Source organism: Halichoerus grypus, chromosome 3, assembly GCF_964656455.1.
Source record: "Halichoerus grypus chromosome 3, mHalGry1.hap1.1, whole genome shotgun sequence".
NCBI classification, from domain to species: domain Eukaryota; kingdom Metazoa; phylum Chordata; class Mammalia; order Carnivora; family Phocidae; genus Halichoerus; species Halichoerus grypus.
Window position 1 is genome coordinate 48,107,599 of NC_135714.1, and position 24,791 is coordinate 48,132,389.

General features: G+C 34.6%; 1 long non-coding RNA gene and 1 other non-coding gene across 2 annotated transcripts in view; one reads left to right on the forward strand and one right to left on the reverse strand.

Moving 5' to 3' along the window:
- Window positions 1–1,986: 1,986 nt before the first annotated feature.
- Window positions 1,987–24,791, reverse strand: part of LOC144381253 (uncharacterized) — a 158,061-nt gene continuing 135,256 nt past the window's right edge. The window contains exons 2-3 of the long non-coding RNA XR_013446144.1: window positions 2,595–2,670; window positions 1,987–2,135 (exon numbers count right to left, since the gene is read on the reverse strand). This is a non-coding gene — a long non-coding RNA (uncharacterized LOC144381253). The remainder of the gene's footprint in view (window positions 2,136–2,594; window positions 2,671–24,791) is intronic.
- On the forward strand, window positions 15,817–15,919 carry LOC118540415 (U6 spliceosomal RNA). The gene has a single exon (XR_004919626.1). It is a non-coding gene; the product is annotated as a U6 spliceosomal RNA (small nuclear RNA).

A 24,791-nucleotide genomic window follows, 5' to 3' on the forward strand; every position in this document is an offset into this window, starting at 1 on the left:
ACTTTCACCAATTTTGTTCAACATTGTGCTAGAAATCCTAGCCACAGCAATTAAACAAAAAGAAATAGAAAGCATTCGAAATAGTAAGGAAAAAGTAAAACTTTCACTATTTGCAGATAACATGATAGTATATGTAGAAAACCCTAAAGATCTCACCAAAAAAACTGCTAGAACTGATAAATTTTGTAAAGTCACAGTATACAAAAGCAATGTACAGATGTCTGTTGCATTTCTGCACACAAGTAATGAAGCAGTATAAAGAGAAATTAAGGAAACAATCCCATTTAAAATTGCACCCAAAATAAAAAATACCTAGGAATAAACCAGAGTTGAAAGACCTCTACTCTGAAAACTATAAAACCTTGATGAAAGGAATTGAAGATGACACAAACAAATGGAAAGACATTCCATGCTCATAGACCAGAATAACAAATATTGTTAAAATGTCTATACTACCCAAATCAATCTACAAATTTAATGTAATCCCTATCAAAATACCAACATAATTTTTCACAGAGCTAGAAGGAACACTCCTTAAATTTGCATGGAACCACACAATATCCCAAATAGACAAAGCACTCTTGAAGAACAAAACTGGAAGCATAACAATTCTGGACTTCAAGTTATATTACAAAGCTGTAATAATCAAACAGTATGGTACTGGCACAAAAATAGACACATAGACCAAGAGAACAGAATAGAAAATCCAAAAATAAACCCACAATCGTATGGTCAATTGATCTTCAACAAAGCAGAAAAGAATATTTAATAGGAGCAGTCTCTTCAACAAATAAAGTTGGGAAATCTAGACAACAACATGCAAAAGAATGAAACTGGAACAGTTTCTTACACCATACACAAAAATAAATAAACTCAAAATGTATTAAAAACCTAAATGTGAGACCTAAAACCATAAAAGTCCTAAAAGAGAACAAAAGCACTACTTTCTTTGACATCAGCTGTAGTAACTTCTTTCTAAATATGTCTCCTGAGGAAAGGGAAACAAAAGCTAAAATAAACTATTAGAACTTCATCTAAACAAAAAGCTTCTGCACAGGGAGGGAAACAACAAAATTAAAAGGTAACCTATGGAATGGGAGAAGATATTTACAAATGACCTAGCCAATAAATGGTTAGTATCCAAAATATCAAATCAACCCTCCAAAAATGAATAATCCAATTAAAAATATGCAGAAATCATAAACAGCTATTTCCCCAAAGAAGACATACAGATGGCCAACAAACAGATGAAAAGATGTTCAATAGCACTTACCATCAGGAAAATGCAAATCAAAACTATAATGAGATATCACCTCACATCTGTCAGAATGGCTAATATCAACAACACAAGAAATAACAGGTGTTGGCAAGAATGTGGAGGAAAAGAAACACTCATGCAATGCACTGCTGGTGGGAATACAAACTTGTACAGCCGCTCTGGAAAACAGTATGGAAGGTCCTCAAAAAGGTAAAAAATAGAACCACCCTAAGATCCAGCAATTGCACTACTGGGTATTTATCCAAAGAATAGAAAAACATTAATTCAAAGGGTTACATGCATACCTATATTTATAGCAACATTATCTACAACAGCTAAGATATGGAAGCAGCCCAAGTGTCCATTGACTGATGAATGGATAAAGATGGGGTATATATATATATACACAATGGGATATTATCCAGCCATAAAAAAGAATGGAATCTTGCCACTTACAAAGACATAATGCTAAATGTAATAAGCCAGAGAAAGACAAATACCATACGATTTCTCTCATACGTGGGTTTAACAAACAAGCAAAGGGAAAAAAAATAAGAGAGTGAGAGAGACACAAATCAAGAATGAGACTCTTATTTACAGAGAACTGATGGTTACCAGAGGGGAAAGGGCAGGGTGATGGGTTAAACAGGTGATGGAAATTAAGGAGTACATTTGTCATGATGAGCACAGGGTGATGTATGGAAGTGTTGAATCACTATATTGTGTAACTGAAACTAATATAACAGTGTATGTTAACTAACTGGAATTAAAATAAAACTTTAAAAAAACCTAATCAACAAACAACAAAAAAAAGAGTATACTTACGATGTGTACTGAGTATTGTATAGAATTGAATCAGTATGTTGTACACCTGAAACTAATATAACAATATATGTTAATTATACTTGAACTTTAAAAACTAAATAAAAAATACAAAAACAAATCCTCACACTGGAAGAACTGGTTTAGATCCACGCAAGTTGTTTTCTCTTAGTGAGCACAGTACAGTCACTTTAAGTCGCAAATCACATAATGGACCTCTACATTGTTTCACCAGTACTTGTAGTGCCTGGACATTTCCTTGCACTGGCCAAGAGCAGAAGCTCAGTTGGCTTCTCTGGATGGGGTATATGATGCTGCTTCCAGTCTTCTCTCTGCCTGTTTTCACACAAGAGAGGACTGTGTGATTTGAACTAGAAGTCAACTGGTAACAATTATATTCATCTGTTCCTTTATTTTTTTCTCCCTTATTTTACTCTGCCCTGCCTATAGAGGAAAATAAATAGAAATTTCTCCTTTAACTTAATAAAGAGAAATTATAATAATACTATTTTACCTGGTTTTAATTTGTAGACCCTGACAACTCCCACAGATTCCAAGGATCACAGGAGAAATAAACTTATTTCTTGAGCCTAAAAAAAGAAAGAGAGAAAACTATTAGTATTTTCTAGAAAATGGAAGTAAAGGTTATAATCTTTGGTAATTCACAATAGGCATAAATAAAACTGTCCTGTTTCCTTTAATGGTAAGATCAAACATTCATGTAAATAGTCAAATGCAATATATTACATATATTATGCTAAATATGCATTTTTATAATATATATTTGATTGGTTGTACAAACAACAAAGAAGACAAAATGATGCTATCTAAAAAGAAAGTAGTTTTATTACAGTTGTAAATATAACTGTAATAACTTAATTTTATGTCAAATTGGTTATCATTGTTTCTTTCTCAATATTATTATAAAAGTGACTATTGTTTGGCAAACTGTTACTCAAAACACTTGTATAGAACATTTCTTGATGTCCTACTACAGAACCCACTACCTACTCTATTATTTGATAACTTTAGTAATAAATACATTAATCCAAGGCTATTATACCACATTATAATTATAGATGTACCCTCAATACACTTTTTGGTTGAATGTCAAATAATTGAATATTAAAATCAATATTTAGGGGAGGCCAACTAATGCCATCATAAAATGAACTCAAGGGAGTTGAAAAAAGTTTCAAATTTCCCAAAGAGGTAATTATAATTTCACTACTAACAATGTAAATGTAAATTCTAATAGTTTGAAATTTTAATTTGGAAAACAACTCCACTAACTTCCAATGTGGTTGGTAGGTGTACAGTTGTTTGGGGGTAATTCTGCCAATGTATGCTATTATTAATGGTCATGTTTGGCACTAACTATGAAAGTTTTTCATCTAAGTAGAGATTTATCATCTCTTTAATTCCTGAAATTTCCTCAAATCAATTTCTCAAATTGGAGTTGTTTGCACAGCTTAAATAAGATCCTGTCTATTTTCAGAAGACTTAAAAATGTCTTCACATATTATTTTATCAGGAATATTTTTGCTTAGTTGTTTTACACTTATTGCCTGAGATAAAATTTCTTTTAATCTTGGATCTAAAAATTTAGCAATGGAGAAACTTAATTGGTTTCAATATAACAAATCTCCAAATTCCCACATGCATCTCAGCTTTCATTCCATGCACATTATTTTGGCATGTTCTGTGAAACAAAATGTTGGGATTCTCCTTATAGCAGACAGAATGCAAGAAATACTTTTGCTCTCAAGTCGCACTCATTTGGTTATTTCTTTAGCAGACTCTAACAAATAAACTATGTTCTCTATAAGTAAGCTGTCTTCAAAGTTGGCATTGTTATTGGCAGAGTATAGTGTTAAATCTTTCATTCAATCTTTTAAAAAATGTAATAGCTTCTATTCCATCTTGTTTGAACATCTGATATCTGACAAAGCAGTTCCATCATTTATTTTATATCTTGTAAATGTTTCTGGATTAAGTAGAGTGGTAACTATTTTCCTGCTTAAGGGCAGTAATTTTGTTACATAAAAATGTGTTATAATTACTCCTCTAACATATAACTGAAGAATGTGTGGAAAAAAAACACCCATCATCTGCTTATTTACATGTCACTCCTAGCCTTCACCACATTTATTTCATTTTCAGTCACAGTTATAAGACATTTGCTTCACTGATTTTCAATTCCATATAGTTTATCAATCAGATTCACTTCGTTGTTAGCTATGTGAGATCTAAAAGTTTTTCAACAAGTAAAGAAGAATTAAATTCTTCACAACTCAGGATAATAAAACAAAACAAATGTATGGTTGTATATGTCTAAATTTGTTATTAAAATAAGAAATATATCAATTCAATAATATTTCTAAATTTTCTGATGGTATATACAGTAGAATGTAAGTCAAGAACTAGTGTTTCTGCACTAGTTTTAAAGATAGAATTCTTTGCTTAGAATTTATAGCTTGGGTTAAACCAAAAATTCTTTGATATCCACCCACAGAAAATGTTTGATATTCTATTGCAGTAGGTTAAATAAGAATTTGCTCCAAATTTTTGCCTCTCTGGACTAAAAATCATCAAAAAAATTTATTTCTAAATCATTTGTGAAAACTCTTTTGAAGTCAAATAAGTGAAAACAAAATATGGTTTTTAGTACATCATTTTTCTCTGACTTAAATTTTCTTCTTATTATCTTTTGTATCAGAATTGAAAATGATTTATCATAGATAGTCTGGAGTCTTTCTCCCTCATGATGTTTTGTAGTGGTATTCTGCTCTTAATACATTCTCTCAACTTGTACAGAATTCCCAAAAAGGATTGCTAAGGCCAAAGCCAAATTTCCATGCTTCCCAAACTACGTGTTTATGCAAATACTCTCTCCACTAGACTATGAGAATCATAAAGAAAGGGACTGCATTTTATTTCTCACTTTCACTGTCAAGAATAGAGCATGACAGACACTAGACACTCAATGAACACCTGTTGGCTGAAAAAATAGAGTTTAAAATGATACAGCATGATGTAATGGAAAAGTATTGCATTTGCTATATTTTTTCGTTGAATAGTGTTGTGATATTGAGCAATTTATTTAATATCTCTGAACATAAATTTTCTCATGTGCAGAATATTCCTGAAACTCCCTGAGTTGTTGTGATGTTTACAAGTGTATTTTAAAGCACTACCAGTAGGTGCTCAATCATGACTAATAAGTAGGAAGGGAAAAAAAAAAATGAAGAATGTTAATGTTTACATTGCTTAAAGAACTATTTGATGCCCAGTATATAAGCACATATTTAAGGATCTAAGTTACTGAACAGAATTAATTGAGCTGGAAAAAAAAAAAAAAGACAAAACGGTATTCCTCCATTAAAATTATTATTTTTTCTTTGTCACAGGATAGCTCAGGGATACATATCAAACATCAGATATTTTCTGAGAAGTCTCTTGAAGTTTATTCATTTAACTCTTTGGTATCAAAAATGACCACATCTCATTTGCTCAATGCCTGTAAATGAGTGTTTCTGCATTTAGGTCATGTTTCTGCCTAATTACTGGGAAAGCCCATAAATCGTTATATTATCTCCTCACAGTCCTTCTTATTTCTAATAATTGGTAGGGATATTTCTTGCCTTGCAACAGCAAACTCAAAGGAATCTTTCCACTTATGTGAGTTCTGCAGTCTTCCAGATTTATATGAGAAATGACCTCAATTACTCACATTCTTCATTTTTTCCAGTTCCCTTAAGTATTGCAAAAGTACATTAACCAGAACGATGTTCTCAATATTAATATACCCATCATTCATTGCAATTTCCTCAGTCTTAATCACTGGTACCAATCACTTTTTGTATAAATACTAATTACATTCAGGTACAAAAAAATATGTAAATATCTAAGTTAATGAGACCTGCCTACACGAAGGCTCTAGTAAATATTTTCCTATTGATATTTTGGTCGGTGAATTTCCCACCAAATATATATACAGATCCAAACTGTTTTTAGTGAAATTTAGGGCACTAGATCCCTAGTGCTTTAGCCCTATTCAACAACCATTTTCAACTCTCAGTTGTTTTTATTGCCTGATATTTACACAATCTAAACAATATGCTGATGTTGAGAATTGCTCAATTTTAAAACTTCATTTGCTTCCTTTCTGATAGAGGCGAATTAGCTCTCTTGCAATCAGTCCTCCTCTTTGCAGTCTTTAAATATGTATATATAAATATCTACATAAATATATAATAAAATTATGTTTGTTAGTTAATATTTGCATTCTTTGACTATAGAAATATTGATTGATATTTTGGTTAGGTGATATTTTTCCCAGAATTGTAAAAGTGAAGCTCTCTGTATTTTGAATTTCCAGCTATAGCAGCTGAGTATTTCTAGTATCAGGTTCATGATCATTTGTATGAACCAATTTTTTTTTTCCTGAAAACATTTAGAATCTTCTCCCTAGGCTCTACTTTCTACAATTCAGAATGTTTTACCAATTTTCCATGATCTCATTTTCTAGAACTCTTAAAATTTGAATCTCTAATATCCTAAATTGATCATTTAATTTTTCTACCTTTTCTTGCATTTATATTTTTTCTATTGCATTTTAATTATATTTTCTGGGATTTTCTTCTTTCAAAACTACTACTAAATACCTAATTTTCATTATTCCTTTTTTTTTTCAAATTGTTCTTTCCTATTCTGATTCTATTTTATAAAAGCGTGTAATTATTTTATGGGTAAATGTCTAATTCTCCATCTCCTCACATGCATTATTTTCTTTAGACTCTAAAGTTCTCTTCTGCTCTCTCTATTGTTGTCTATTTCCCTCTAGTTCCTTTAATGTGTGTTTGTTTCCAAATAACTCATATCTGAAATACCTAAAGAACTCTTACAAATCAGTAAGAAAAGGAAAACCTGAATTAAAAATGGATGAAATACTTGAACAAAACCTTCAAAAAAGAATATACCCAAATAGCTAATAATCATATAACAAGTGTTCAGTGCCATCAATCATGAGAGAAATGCAAAACAAAACTTCTAAACCTCATTGTCCTACTCCTACACATTTCCAAATGCCTAAAATTAAAGGTGGACAATAACAAGTATTGATGATAATGTGGAATCATACAAAATTGCAGTAGAGCAGCTTCCATTTCAGACAGCCATGTCACACTTAACTAAAGCCTACAAGATAATTTTTAAAAGTATGATTTTTTTTTTCTTGTCTACTTATTTTATGTTGCAGGAATGGTAGTAGTCAAGCTCCTACTGCTACTATATATCTGTCATTTCTTTTTTGTGTTTTTAAATGTTTTTACTTTACATGTTTTGATATGTCATTTAGTACACTGAACACTAATATCTTCAGGACGGACTATTCCATTTATTATCATAAAATAACCCTCTTTGTATTGTGGATTTCTTTCCTTCTCAAATACTTCATCAGATACTAATGTTGATCCTGGTGCTTTGAGCATGAATGTTTACTTTCTTATTGTTATCTTTGCTCCTTTAAACTTTGTGTTCATTTGGTTTATGAGTCTCTCATTTTTTTAAAAAGATTTTATTTATTTATTTGACAGAGAGAGAGACAGCGAGAGCAGGAACACAAGCAGGGGGAGTGGGAGAGGGAGAAGCAGGCTTCCTGCCAGGCAGGGAGCCTGATGTGGGACTCGATCTAGGACCCTGGGATCATGACCTGAGCCTAAGGCAGACGCTTAACAACTGAGCCACCCAGGCGCCCGAGTCTCTCATTTTTAACATGACCTAAACACTCTTTCTTCAGCTCCTTTAGCTTTATTTTAAATACTCACTCCACTGTCAATTTAATCATCCTTACCCACAAACACAGAACCAAACAAAACATTGCTAGGAGTTAGACCTCAGTAAGATCTTTAGAACTCATCTCTTAATAAGAGATCACAACATCTGTCTTTCTGGTTTTTTTGGTTTTTGCTTTCTATTTAGGGTCCTCTTTTTTAAACCAACCATTCAGGATAGGCAACTGGAACTAAACTAACTCTCTGGCTTGGAGTTCAGAATTTATCATAATACCACATTCAGTCTTGCTTCATCAAGCCAGAAGAGTGGTGCCAGCATAACCAAAGTGAGACTGTTAAACATGGTACTTCAGGAAGAATGGCATCAACATCATGGAAGCATAAGTCATTCCTTTTTTCTCTCTCCCCCTTTTTAACAATTACATCCATAACCGAGCAAAAGTGCCTCAGCACCTTACACTAAGGTGCTGTGCATCTAAAAATAAACAAGACCTCAAGTAAAGGTTGTGGATCCAAGGGAGTTGACAACCCTGTCCCATCCCTACTTACGGCAATGAGAGAAAAAACCTGGGCAGATACCCATATGGAAAGAGATATTGCAGAAGTCCAGGTTGCCTGAGGGGAGATTCCAGCATGCCACTGGAGTGAGGAAAGAAGAATCTGGATACAGAGCAGAGGGAGCAACTCACCAGAGCCACCCTCATCCCAGGGTGACATTTCAAAACCTAAGCTGTTTGGCAGGCGGCGGCAACCTCTCCCACAGAGGACGTGCAACGTAGAGACCTTTCCCATGGACTAGGTGGAAAGTAAGGTGGTGAGTGACTACCTGGTTACCCAAGTTGTATGGATTGTGGCTGGAAAAATCCATATCCCTTTAGTAGCACCCTAATTTCTGAGGAGTAACTGCCGTGATTGGGGGAAAGAAGAAAGAGAAAGAAGTAGATAAGAGTATCAGAGGACATTAAAGGAACACAATTCCTGCTATCTCTTTCAGGACTTCATCAGGAAGTCTGCCCACAAATGTCCAGGAGTGCCCCACTAGAAGATCTCCCCACCAGATATGTTGGCACCCCCAAAGCTCCAAGTGCTAAACCCTATATATTCTTGGGACAGTTCCTTATGTATTCTACCCAGTGCATCCAGGAGAGAGATGCTAGTAGACAGGGAGCTTGTTCAGAAAATAGGCAAATACCAGTGGGCAAGGAAGAAGCCACAAACCTGAGCTATAGCACTATCTTCTGAAATACAAAAGAAAGGATTCTAATAGCCAGCCTGATGAATTACAAGAACCAAAAAAAAAAAAAAAAAGTTTAGTTAAGAAGATAGCTGCTATTTCACATGCAAAAGCAGAAGCACATAGTGACAAACAGTATTTCAAAATCAAGAAAATATAGTATCATAAGAGAATATAATTCTCCAACAAAGGAACTCAGCATCATAGAATATCACAAACTAACCGATAAAGAATTCAAAATAGATGTTATAAAAAATAAAAAAAAAAAAACTACAAGAAAACTCAGAAAAACAATTCAATGAAATCAGGAATAAAATTAATGAATAGAAATCATTCATTATCAAAGAGATTGAAATGATAAAAAAAGAGCCACAGAGATTCTGGAACAGAAAAATTCAATGAAGGAGAGGAAGAATGCACAAGAGTACATCTGTACCAAGGCAGACCAGATGGAAGAGACAATAAATGACTTGGAGGATAGGAATAAAGAAACAATTCAGTTAAAAGAAAGAGAACTAAGATTGTTTAAAAGTGGAGAAAGCCTATGAAAACTATCAGATTCAATCAGAAAGGCAAATATTAGAGTAACTGGGATTTCAGAAGGAGAAGAGAGGGAGGAGACACAGTTTATTTAAAGAAATAATAGATGAGTACTTCCCAAATCTGGGGGAAGGACTTGCACCTACAAGCCCACTAAGCTAATAGAGCATTTTATTATCTCAATGCAAAAAGATCATCCCCAAGAAATATTATAATGAAATTATTTTAAAAATCAATGATAAATAATCTTAAAGGCAGCCAGGAGAAGAAAAAAAGAAAGGAACCTACACACGAACCCTAATTAGGCTATCAGCAGATTTCTCAGCAGAAATCCTACCAGCCAGGAGAGAGTGGAATGACATATTCAAAATGTTGAAAGATGTTGTTTTGCAAACTGGTTCCTGTACACAGAGGTCAAGGAGAGACTGAAGAAAGAGGCAGACCACCCCAGATCTGTAGGTGACAGATTTAATAAGCAAGGAAACTTATAAGTTTTGTCTTAGGTGGTTGCAAGATGAGTAAATCTGCATACCTGCCTACCAGAATTTTTTAAGATTACATTAAAATTTTAACTGGGTTCAGTCACATACACCAACCAGAGGGGCTCAAAACATAATGCTCTCTCTCAAGGCTGTGTCCTTGAGAAATGGTTCCCCCTGTGGGAACTGTGGGCAGAGCATACGTTCTAAAGACAGGAGAGGTAAGGAGCCTTCAATTGCCCAGGACCAGCTCAAAGGCTAAGCAACAGTCACACCTTCTCAATTACCCCCTCCAATGAAAGAAAAAAAAAATTGCCACCACAGGACCTGCCTTGCAAGAAATGCTGAAAAGAGTTCTTTAAGCTGAAATGAAAAGATGCTAATAACTGACATGTAAATATATAAAAGTATACAATACCCTGGTAAGGTGAATAGAAAGTAAAAGAACTATAACTCTATATTAGGATGGTGTGTTAATCACTCAACAATAGTATAAACGTTAAAGAGTAGTAAAACTAACTATAGCTACTACAAGTTGTTAATGAATACACAACTAAAATAGTTAAATTTTAACATCAATAATATAAAAGGGAAAAGTAGGGGTGCCTGGGTGGTTCAGTCGTTAAGCATCTGCCTTCGGCTCAGGTCATGATCCCAGGGTCCTGGGATCAAGCCCTGCATCGGGCTATCTGTTCAGCGGGGAGCCTGCTTCTCCCTCTCCCACTCTGCCTGCTTGTGTTCCCTCTCTCACTGTCTCTCTCTGTCAAATAAATAAATAAAATCTTTAAAAAATAAAAAAATTTAAAAAAAAGGGAAAAGTAAAAGAGTGGCATATTTATAGGTGTATGAAGATCTGTTACTATCAGCCTAAAATGGACTGTTTTATCTATAAGATGTTTTATGTAATCCACAAGGTAACCACAAAGCAAAAACTGAAAGAAGAGCCACAAAAGACAAAAAAACTGGAAATAGAACATACCACCACAGAAAATAACCAATTTACACAAGTAGGTAGAGGGAAGAAGAAACAATGGGAATACAAAATAATCAGAAAGTAATTAATAATATGGCATTAGTAAGTCCTTACGTATCAGTAGTCATTCTAATGTAAATGGACTGAATTCACAAATCAAAAGGCACAGAGTAACTAAGTGACTTAAAAAAAAAAAAAAAAAGGACCCAACAGGGGCACCTGGGTGGCTCAGTCATTAAGCATCTGCCTTCAGCTCAGGTCGTGATCCCAGGGTCCTGGGACTGAGCCCTGCATCAGGCTCCCTGCTTGGTGGGAAGTCTGCTTCTCCCTCTCCCTCTCCCACTCCCCCTATTTATGTTCCTTCTCTCGTTGTGTCTGTCAAATAAATAAATAAAATCTTTAAAAAATAAAAAAAATTAAAAGGGACCCAATTATATGCTACCGACAAAAGACTCATTTCCGATTTAAAGAAACACATAGTCTCTAAGAGAAGGGATAGAAGATATTCCATGCAAATGAGGCCAAAAGAAAATAGAATTAATCTATTAATACTTAAGCAAAATAGACTACACCAAAAATGGTAACAAGAGGCAAATAAGGTCATTATATAATGAAAAAGCATCAATATATCAGGATATAATAACTATAAATATGCATTCACCCAACATTGGAACATCTAAATGTATTAAGCAAATACTAACAGATCTAAAGGGAAAAATAACAATAATAAGAGGAAACCCCAGAACCACTCAGCAATGGATAGGTCTTCCAACAGAAGAACAACAAGGAAACTTTGGAATTGAACCATACTTTAGACCAAATGGACTTAGACATTTACAGAACATTCCATGCAATAGCAACAGAATACATATTTTTTCCAGGTGCAAACAAAATGCTTTTCAGAATAGATGATACGATAGGACACAAAACAAGTCTTACTAAATTTAAGAATATTGAAATCATACCAATAACCTAATAAACATGATAGTATGAAACTAGAAAGGGACAAAAAGTGGAAAGCTGGAAAATCTACAAATACGTGGAAACTGAACAACACACATCTGAATAACCAATGGGTCAAATAAAAAAATATAAGAAAAAATTTAAAATGTCCCAAAATAAATGAAAATGGAACCACAACATACTAAAACCTATGGAATGCTGCAAAAGGAGTTCTGAGAGAAAAGTTTAAGCTGAAAATGTATATATTATGAAATTAAAAAGATCTCAAATACCCTAATTTGCCCCTCAAGGAACTAGGGGGTAAAAAGAACAATTTAAGTCCAAAGTTAGCAGAAAGAAGTAAATAATAAAGTTCTGAATAGAAATAAACAGATAGAGACAAGAAAAACAATATAAAGGATTAATTGAAACTATGGGCTGGATTTTCAAAAAGATAAAATTGACAAACCTTTTGCTAACTAAGAAAAAAGAGAAGACTCAAATACATAAAATTAGAAATGAAAGGGGAGACATTACAACTCATGCTGCAGAAATACATAGGATGATAAGAATCTACTGTGAATAATCACATGCCAACGAATTAGACAATCTAGAAGACATAAATTCCTAGAAATGCACAATGTACCAAGATTTCATCAGGAAGAAATAGAAACTCTCAACAGACTAATAATAAGTTAAGCAACTGAATAAGTAATTGAAACTTCTCAACACAGAACTGCAGGAACAGACAACTTTACTGGTAAATTCTACCAAACATTTAAAGAAGAATTAACACTAACCCTTCCCAAACTCTCCCTCAAAATTGAAGAGAGAATATTTTCAAACTCATTCTATCAGACTAGCATTATCCTGATAACAAAGACAGATAAGGACACTATGAGAAAAGGAAACTATAGACCAATATCCTGGATGAGTATTGACACAAAAAATTCTCAAAATATTAGCAAACCCACATATTGAAAGGATTATATACCCATGACCACATAGGATTTAACCCTGGGATGCAAGGAGGATTTGCATACACAAATTAATAAATGTGACACATCACATCAGTAGAAAGAAAAAAATCACATGATCATCTCAAAGATACAGAAAAGCATGTTAGAAAATACAATATCCTTTCATGATAAAAAGCATGAACAAATTGGGTAGAGAAGGAATATACCTCAACATAAGAAAGGACATATATGACAAACCCACAGCATATTCAATGGTAGAAAAATTTGAAAGCTTTTCCTTTAAGATCAGGTACAAGACAAGGATTCCCACTCTCACCACTTCTTTTCACTAAAGTATTGGAAATCCCAGCTAGAGGAATTAGGCAGAACAAGGAAATAAAAGACATTCAAGTCAAAAGAAAGATGTAAATTGACATTATTTGCAGTTGATATGATTTTTACATAGAAAATCCCAAAGTTTCAATCAAAACCTTGTAGATCTAATCAATGGATTTTATAAGGTTGCAGTATATAAAACCAACATACAGAAATCAGTTGCATTTCTATATATTAATAATGTAACATCTGAAAAAGAAATAAAATTATTTTGTTCATAATAGCATCAAAAACAATTAATACATAGTAATAAATTTAACCAAGGAAGAAAAAGATCTGTATGACAAAAACTACAATTGTTTGAAAAAAATCAAAGACAACACCAACAAATGAAAAGACATCCCGTGTTCACAGATCAAAAGAATTAATATTGATAAAATGCTTATACTCTCCAAAACTATCTACTACCCAAGTGCCAATTCCAGTGACATTCTTCACAGAAATAGAATAATCCTGACATGTGTATGGAATCAGCAAAGACCCCCAATAGCCAAATTAACCCCGAGAAAGAACAAAGCAGGAGGCATCACACTTTCTAATTTCCAAGTATAATACAAACATGTACTAATCAAAACATTATGGTACTGGAATAAAAGTAGACACACAGGCCAATGGAACAGAACTGAGATCGAGAATTAAACCCCCACAAATACTGTCAACTAATATTTGACCAGAGAGACAAGAACATCCAATAGGGAAAGGATAGTCTCTTCAACAAATGGTGATGGGAAAACTGAAGAAACACATGCAGAGAAATAAATTTGGACCCCTATCTTACACTACTCACAGAAATTAACTCAAAATGGATGAAAGACATAAACATAAGATATGATACCATAGCATGCCTAGAAGAAAGCTTAAGGAAGAAGCTCCTTGACATTGGTCTTGGCAATAATCTTTTGGATGTGACACCAAAAGCACGAACAACAGAAGCAAACATCAACAAATGGGATTACAATAAATGAAAAGCTTTTGCACAGCAAAAGATATGATCAACAAAATGAAATGGCAACCTATAAAATGGGAGAAAGTATTTGGAAACTATATATCAGATAAGGGATTAATATTGAAAATATATAAAGAATTCATACAAATCAGTAACAAAAACAAAAACAAAAAACCTGATAAAAAATGGGCAAAAGACTTAGACATTTTCTACCAAATGGCCAAGAGGTACATGAAAAGGTGCTCAATATCATTAATCACCAGGGAAATGCCAATCAATACCATAGCGAAATGTTATTTCACACTGTCAGAAAGGCTGTTCTCAAGATGACATGAGGTAAGTGTTGGTGAGGATGAGTAAAAAGGGAGCCCATGTATACTCTGGGAATGTAAATTGGTGCAGCCACTATGGAAAACAATATGGAGATTCCTCAAAATATTAAAAAAGGAACTATCATACAATCCAGCAATTCCACTTCTAGATATATACCTAAAGAAAATGAGACCAGGATATCAAAAGGATATATGCACTTCCTTGTTTATTGCAGAATTATTCACCATAACCAAGATATGGAAAAAACCTAAGTGCCCATCAGTGTATGAATGGATAAATAATTCTGCTGTATATATACATAATGGAACATTTTTCAGCCATGAAAAATAAGGAGATCCAGCCATTTGTGACAATATGGATGTACCTTGAATACCTTATGGTAACTGAGATGAGTGGAACAGAAAAAGACAAGTACTATCTGATATCACTTAAATACAGGATCTAAAAAAGCCAAACTTTTAAAAACACAAAGTGAAATGGTGGTTAACAGGGCCCTGGTAGTGTGACATAACTGGAGAAATGTTGTTTAAGGATACAAACTTGCAATGAATTGTAAAGAAATCCTATAGATCTAATGCACAGTAATGAATACAGACTACAATTTTGTATTATAATCATTAGACTTACCAAGAGACTAAATCCCAATTTTTCCAATGACTGAAAAGAAATAATCATGAAGTGATAGAAGTACTAATTATCACTACATTAACAATTATACTACAGTATACAAATGTATCAGATCATGTTGTACACCATAAATTTATATAATGTTATATGTCACACATATTTTAATTAAAACAAAAAACAAAAACATGGCACATCAGTACGGGACAGAGCTCTGCTCTGATGTCACTTCTCTAGGGAAGGTAGCCAGTCATAACTGCAATGTTTGAATTTCCCTTTGAAATAGTATTTGTTTTATACCTAACGGTGTTCTGTGAATATGCATGTCAGAGACGAAAGAAGATGGTGTTTTTTGTCCTTTTTTTTCTACCTAGACAATGACTTTTTATTCCCTATCCATGTTTGTTTATATTGATTTTGCTTATTATAAAAATGCTGATATAAATATTATATATATATTTTGTAGATTTGTGTGAGCATTTCTATAGGATTAATTTTGAGAAATAAAATTGTGGGTGCTCACTTTGACAGCCCATAGACTAAAATCAGAAGGATATGGAGAAGATTAGCATGGCTGCAGCACAAAGTTGACACACTCATGAAAGGTTCCATATTTTTCATAAAAAAAATTTTTTTAAAATGAAAAAAAGAAAATTGTGGGTGATAGGGTACATATATTTTAAGGCTTTTGATAGCTAGGTTTCAAATTGGTCTTTCACTCATCTTTCTTTTTCCTTTTTTTTTCCTTTATTTTATTATGCTATATTAGTCACCATACAGTGCCACATTAGTTTTTGATGTAGTGACATGATTCATTGTTTTCATATAACACCCAGTGCTCCATACAGTATGTGCCCTCCTTAATACCCATCACTGGGCTAGTCCATCCTCCACACCCTCCCCTCTAAAACCCTCAGTTTGTTTCTCAGAGTCCATAGTCTCTCATGGTTTGTCTCTCCCTCTGATTTCCCCCCTTCATTTTTCCCTTCCTTCTCCTAATGTCCTCCATGCTATTCCTTATGTTCCACAAATAAGTGAAACCATATGATAACTGACTTTCTCTCCTTGACTTATTTTACTTAGCATAATCTCCTCCAGTCCCATCCATGTTGATTTAAAATTTGGTTATTCATCCTTTCTGATGGCTGAGTAATATTCCATTGCATATATGGGCCACATCTTCTTTATCCATTCATCTGTTGAAGGGCATCTCAGCTCTTTCCGCAGTTTGGCTATTGCAGACATTGCATATGGTCCTTCTTTTCACTGTATCCGTGTCTTTGGGGTAAATACCTAGTAGTGCAATTGCTGGGTCATAGGGTAGCTCTATTTTTAATTCTTTGAGGAACCTCCACACTGTTTTCCAAAGTGGCTGTACCAACATGCATTTCCACCAACAGTGTAAGAGGTTTCCCTTTCTCTACAACCTCTCCAACACTTGTTGTTTCTTGCCTTGTCAGTTTTTGCCAATCTAACTGCTGTAAGGTGGTATCTCAGTGTGGATTTAATTTGAATTTCCCTGATGGCTAATGATGATGAACATTTTTCATGTGCCTGTTAGCCATTTGTATGTCTTCTTTGGAGAAGTGTCTGCTCATGTCTTCTGCCCATTTTTTACTTGATTATTTGTTTTTTGGGTGTTGAGTTTGAGAAGTTCTTTATAGATCTTGGAAATCAGCCCTTTATCTGTAGTGTCATTTGCAAATATCTTCTCCCATTTGGTGGGTTGGTTGCCTCTTTGTTTTATTGACTGTTTCCTTTGCTGTGCAGAAGTTTTTATCTTGATGAAGTCCCAAAAGTTCATTTTTGCTTTTGTTTCACTAGCCTTTGGAGATGTATCTTGAAAGAAGTTGCTGTGGCCGACGTTGAAGAGGTTATTGCCTATGTTCTCCTCTAGGCTTTTGATGGATTCCTGTCTCACATTGAGGTCTTTCATCCATTTTGAGTTTATCTTTCTGTATGGTGTTAGAGAATGGTCGAGTTTCATTCTTCTGTATATAGCTGTCAATTTTCCCAGCACCATTTATTGAAGAGACTGTCTTTTTTCTATTTCATATATTTTTCCGCTTTGTCAAAGATTATTTGACCATAGAGTTGAGGGTCCATATCTGGGCTCTCTATTCTGTTCCATTGGTCTATATGTCTGTTTTTGTGCCAGTACCATGCTGTCTTGGTGATCACTGCCTTGTGATATAGCTTGAAATCAGGCAACGTGATGCCCCCAGCTTTGTTTTTCTTTTTCAACATTTCCTTGGCAATTCGGGGTCTTTTCTGATTCCATACAAATTTTAGGATCGCTTGTTCCAGCACTTTGAAAAATGTCATTGGAATTTTGATCGGGATGGCATTGAAGGTATAGATTGCTCTGGGTAGCATAGACATCTTAACAATGTTTATTCTTCCAATCCATGAGCACGGAATGTTTTCCATCTTTTTGTGTCTCCTTCAATTTCTTTCATGAGTGTTCTATAGTTCCTAGAGTATAGATCCTTTACCTCTTTGGTTAGATTTATTCCAAGGTATCTTATGGTTTTTGGTACTATTGTAAATGGAATCGTTTCTCTAATTTCTCTTTCTACAGTTGCATTGTTAGTGTATAAGAAAGCAATTGATTTCTGTGCATTGATTTTGTATCCTGCCACATTACTGAATTGCTGTTTGAGTGCTAGTAATTTGGTGGTGGAGTCTTTTGGATTTTCCACATAAAGTATCATGTTGTCTGCGAAAAGAGAGAGTTTGACTTCTTCTTTGCCAATTTGAATACCTTTTATTTCTTTTTGTTGTCTGATTGCTGTTGCTAGGACTTCTAGTACTATGTTGAACAATAGTGGCAATATCCGCAATAGCCAAACTGTGGAAAGAGCCGAGATGCCCTTCAACAGACAAATGGATAAAGAAGATGTGGTCCATATATACAATGGAATATTACCCAGCCATCAGAAAGGATGAATACCCAACTTTTACATCAACATGGATGGGACTGGAGGAGATTATGCTAAGTGAAATAAGTCAAGCAGAGAAAGTCAGTTATTATATGGTTTCACTTATTTGTGGAACATAAGGAATAGCATGGAGGAATTAGGAGAAGGAAGGGACAAATGAAGGGGGGGGGGAATCGGAGGGGAAGACGAACCATGAGAGACTATGGACTCTGAGAAACAAACTGAGGGTTCTAGAGGGGAGGGGGTGGAGGATGGGTTAGCCCGGTGATGGGTATTAAGGAGGGCATGTACTGCATGGAGCACTGGGTGTTATACGAAAACAATGAATCGTGGATCACCACATCAAAAACTAATGATGTATTGTATGGTGACTAACATAAAATAATAAAATTAAAAAAAAAAAAAAGAAAGAGGGTGCAAAAAAAAAAAAAAAAGAAAGAAAGCAGACGCTTAACCGATTGAACCACGCAGGCACCCTGTAGACTGCTTTTTATTTTACAGGTGGAAAGAAATCACTGTAGGTCTTTAAAAAGTGGAATAATCTAGTGCAATTGCTGGGTCATAGAGTAGCTCTATTTTTAAATTTTTGAGGAACCTCCACACTGGGTATTTACCCCAAAGACACAGATGTAGTGAAAAGAAAGGCCATATGCACCCCAATGTTCATAGCCGCAATGTCTGCAATAGTCAAACTATGGAAAGAGCTGAGATGCCCTTCAACAGATGAATGGATAAAGAAGATGTGGTCCATATATACAATGGAATATTACTCAGCCATCAGAAAGGATGAATACCCAACTTTTACCTCAACATGGATGGGACTGGAGGAGATTATGCTAAGTGAAATAAGTCAAGCAGAGAAAGTCAATTATCATATGGTTTCACTTATTTGTGGAACATAAGGAATAGCATGGAGGACACTAGGAGAAGGAAGGGAAAAATGGGGGGGGGAATTGGAGGGAGAGATGAACCATGAGAGACTATGGACTCTGAGAAACAAACAGGTTTTTAGGGGGAGGGGGGAGGGGGATTGGTTAGCCTGGTGATGGGTATTAAGGAGGGCACATACAGCATGGAGCCCTGGGTGTTATACGAAAACAACGGATCGTGGATCACCACATCAAAAGCCAATGATGTATTGTATGGTGACTAACATAACATAATAAAATTTAAAAAAAAAAGGTGGAATAATCTAAACAAACTATTTTTTTTAAGAATGATTATGAAGAATGGTTTAGAGGGCAAGAGTGAATGCAAAGCATACAGTTAGGAGTCACTTTCATTTTGTTGTTCATTTGACTAGAGTAATATTGGGGAAGGTATTGAGAAATAATATTATCAAAGATATATTTTGAAACTAGAATCAACTTGCTTTGCTATTGGATATACCACAGGGTTGAAAAAAAGAAACTATGACCCTCCAAGTTTTATAAAACTCCAAGTTTTATAATATAGTAAATAATAGACTTGATTTACATACTTTATCTCAATCTTAAAATAGTCCATCAAATTCAGTGACATTATGCCCATTATACAAATTAGGAAAGATTTCAGAGAATTTTAGCTTCTGGGCATCACGCAAAGCATAAATTGTTTGTTTAATTTTGTTTTGATTTTACTCCACATTCTTGATATTGTGAGGAGTAATAATACTGTTACTGTATTTTAAATGTTTTTCTACTGCTGATACTGTTTTCAATCTCATTTTCAATGATGGGGAAACCCAAACACACGTGAAATTATAAACAGAAATTTGTATTCAAGATGCGTAAGATATGAACAGAAAATGATCAGCACTTTGTTGTTACTGAGGTGTAAAGGGTTAGGTATATGGTAATGTCTGGCAAGACAGGCTGGGGCTTCTGGGGGGGTGGTTTGTCCACCATAATGAGTAGCATGGACTTGGCCATTGAACCAGTTATTCTCTCAAAACCAAAATCTTTAATGGTAGATTTTTAGGTCAAAAGATTTGAAATTACTAACCTCTTGACAGACTATGGGGAATCACAAATAATGAGCTAATTCTTTAAAAGTATATACTTTACACCAAAAAAAGATCACTTTAGAACTGACCAAAATAGATCGCAACTATTACAAATACTGTCATTTCCTGCCCAGTTTAGTCCTCATTTTTTTTAATCCTTGGATTGAAATAACTTACTGAAGAAACATTACTTCTAGTTCCTTTCTTTAGCATTTCAAAGGTCAATCATGAATTGCTATGGATTAATGCAAAAATTATAGCTTTAAAGTCCTTAAAGTCTACCAGTTTCATCTTTTTTATGTTTAATTAGAGAACCTGTTTTCACTTTCCAGGAATCTGTCAAAATTTTGAGTGTGGTTTAACTACCATGGTAACTGGCAACCAAGTCTGCTAATATATATCAAAAAGTTACAGATAGTTGCCTGAAGAAAATATTTCTGACTTTTTCTCTGTCTGTCTCTATCTCTATGACTAAACTGTTCTGACAAGCAGCACATAATTTCTTTGGAGTGGATACCTCTTATATAAGAAAATCACAGTAAAGAACATGAAAATAGTTGACAACAATGACCAGATTTTCACACATTCCATTCTATTTTAAGATTGTTGCTAAGTCGCAGCACAGCTGGTTTTCCAGAGTATAAAGAAATAATTTACCATTCTCATGGTATTTATATGTCAAACCACTCTCTCTTTGCTGTACAAAGGAACTTAAGTCTTCCATGTCATGGGTTGGTATAATAGCAAGCCTCTATTTTGGACTGTGTGTGTTATACTTTATGAAATATTTTAGTATTGTTTGATTTGTTTTGGTTGGCTGTCTTCTACACTTAGAAAAAGGAATGAAAAAACAAAGAAAAAGGAATGAAAAAATAAATGGTATTATCTACCATTTTAAAAGCTTGGCTGCAGGAATACTTATTAACATGAAAAAGCCAAGTCTGTAAACAAGGGAGATAGTTAAAACAATTGTTCATTGTTCTGTCATACACTGAAAGTCTTCCTCAGCTGATCACCTATATCACAAGTATTTTAGAACAATATTACTGACTTGCAGCTAACTCCAGTTCTAAGAGAGTTTGAGTTATTGGTCTATGCTAAAATATAAAGTTATTTTGTGTTTTAGGTGTTACTTTCATTCTTGTCATTTGGTACTTGTAAGCTTTGTAATAGGTTGTATTGTCTTTCTATCCTCCATTAACACCTCATTCCACGGAAGTTTTCTTAGCTTCTTTGGACCTAACTGGTAATGGAATATGGAACAGCAGAGTTTTGTTGTTACAAAATGATCTCAAGGTGACCTCATGAAATGATCTAACCCCTCTCTCAGGCTCACTGGAAATGCCTCTAAGTGAAGGGGGCTGGCAAAAGCCTTCACAGCATATATATGTACAAAAGAAAGATATGTGAAGAAAGCATGACCTCTCCTCCAGGAACCAAAACTTTATGAGGCTAAACCAGTATATGACAGAGATTATTATAATATGAAACCAAAGAAATAAGCTGGAATCAGAGCTTGCAAGATCTAACAGGGCATACAAGTATACCTCAGAGATATCAGGGTTTGGTCCCAGATCACTGCAATAAAACAAATATCACAATAAAATGAGTCAAATTAATTTCTTGGTTCCCCAGTGAATATAGAAGTTATATTTACACCATACTGTAGCCTATTAAGTATGCAACATTATGTCTTAAACACAATGTACATACCTTAATTTAAAAAATACTTTATTGCTAAGAAATGCTAACCATCATCTGAGATTTCAGCAAGTTCTAATCTTTGCTGGTGGAGGATCTTGCTTTGATGTTGATGGCTGCTAAGGGTGATCAAAGTAGTAGTTGCTATTGGTTGGGATGACTGTGGCAATTTCTTAAAATAAGACAACAGTGAGGCTTGCTGCACCAATTGACTCTTTCTTTAACAAATGATTTATCTGTAGTATGATGCTCTTTCTTACCCAGAGTAGAACTTTGAAAATTGGAGTCAATCCTCTCAAACCCTGCCTCTACTTTATCAACTAAGTTTATGGAATATATAAATCCTTTGTTGTCATTTCAATAATCTTCACAACATCTTCATCAGGAGTAGATTCCATCTATTTTGGAATCTTTCTTTGCTCATTCTTAAGAAGCAACTCTTCATCTGTTCAAGTTTTGTTATAAGATGGGAGAATTCAGTCACATCTTCAGGCTCCACTTCTAATTCTAGTTCTTTTTCTATTTCCACCATATATCCAGTTACTTTTGCCACTGAACTCTCTAACCTCTCAAAGTCATCCATGAGAGTTGAAATCAACTTCTTCCAAACTCCTGTTAATTTTGATATTTTAACCTCTTCCCATGAATTAAGAATGTTCTTAATGGCATCTTTAATGGTGAATCCTTCCTGAAGGTTTTCAATTTACTTTGCCCAGATCCATCAGAGGAAACACTATCTAGTGGAGCTACAGCTTTATGAAATGTATTTCTTAAATTATAAGACTTGAAAGTCAAAACGACTCCTTGATCTATGGGCTTCAGAATGGATGTTGTGTAAGTAGGCATGAAACAACATTAATTTCACTGTCCATCTCCATCAGAACTCTTGGGTGACTAGGTGCCTTGTCAATGAATAGTAATATTTTGAAAAAATTTTTGCTTTTTTCTGAGCAAGTAGGTCTCAACAGTGGCCTTAAAATATTCAGTAAACCATGCTGTAAAAAGATACGCTATCACCCAGGCTTTGTTGTTCCATTTATAGACCACAGACAAAGTAAGTTTAACATAATTTTTAAGGGCTCCAGGATTTTGGGAATGATAAATGAGCACTGGCTTCAACTGAAGGTCACTAGCTGTATAAGCCCCAAAGAAGAGAGTCAGTCTTGAAGCCTTGAGAGTCCATTGAAGCTTTGAAACCAGGTTTTGACTTCTCTCTAGAAAGAGAAGTCCTAGATAGCATCATCTTCTAATATAAGTCTGTTTGTCTACATCGAAAATCTGTTTAGTATAGCCACCTTTATGAATTTTCTTAGCTAGATCTTCTGAATAACTTGCTACAGCTTCTACATCAGTACTTGGCTGCTTCCCCTTGTACTTTTTTGTTATGGAGATGGAATCTTTCCTTAAACCTCATAAACTATCCTCTCCTAGCTTCAAAATTTTCATCTGCAGCTTCCTCACATCTCTAAGCCTTCATAGGGTTGAGGAAAGCTAGGGCCTTCCTCTGGATTAGAGTTTGGTTTGAGGGAATGTTGTAGCTGGCTTGATTTTCTGTCCAGACCACTAGAACTTTTTCCATATCAAAAATAAGGCTGTTTCACTTTCTTATCACTTTCACTGGAGTAGTACTTTTCATTTCCTTCAAGAACTTTTCCTTTGCATTCACAACTTGGGTATCTGCATAAAAGGCTAGGCTTTCAGCCTTATCTTGGCTTTCAACATGCCTTCCTCACTAAGTTTAATTATCTCTACCTTTTGATTTAGAATGAGAGACATGTAACTCTTCTTTTCACCTGAATACTTAGGGGCCACTGTAGGGTTATTAATTAGTCTCATTTTAATATTGTTGTGCCTCAGGGCGCCTGGGTGGCTCAGTTGGTTAAGCGACTGCCTTCGGCTCAGGTCATGATCCTGGAGTCCCGGGATCGAGTACCGCATCGGGCTCCCTGCTCGGCAGGGAGTCTGCTTCTCCCTCTGACCCTCCTCCCTCTCATGCTCTCTGTCTCTCATTCTCTCTCTCTCAAATAAATAAATAAAATCTTAAAAAAAAACAAAAACAAAAACAAACAAACAAACAAAAAAAAACAATATTGTTGTGCCTCAGGAAATAGGAAGGTCCGGGGGGAAGGAGAGAGATATGGGAATGGCCAGTTAGTGGAACAGTCAGAAGACACCCCATTTATTAAATTCATTGCTTCATATGGGTGCAATTCACTGCACCCCAAAACAATTAAAATAGTAACATCTAAGATCACTGATACAGATTTCCATAAAGATAATAATGAAAAACTTTGAAATATTGTCTGTTTCCCTATAAAGAAAAAGAAATGATGCCCCCAATAAACTAGCAAAAAGACTAAAGGGAAAAGAAAATTTTGCAATATTGTGAGAATTACCAAAATGTGACACAGAGACATGAGGAGCAAATGCTATTGGAAAAAATGGCGCTAACGGACTTGCTTGATGCAGGGTTGCCACGTAACTGCAATTTTCTAAAAAACACAATATTTGCAAAGCACACAAAATTGAACACAATAAAATGAGGTATGCCACCTAAAGATTTCAGGCTGAGAGATACATGATCTCATTTGAGTTTTGGAAATGTCATTTTGGTTTTGGTGGAATAGGACAAGACTGGATGTGAGACAATAATAGTCAAAATGAATAAATGGCAAATAAAGCCAGAATTGGGCCAATTTAAGGACCAGTATAAAGATATTCCATGCCCATCAAAATCTTCCTACAGAGTGAATTTTGAATCTATAGTCAAAACAGCATCCTTTGACCTTAAGGACATATCATACATTAATATGCAAATATAGGAAGTATAAGAGCTGTTGCTTAATAAATACACAGTTTAGTT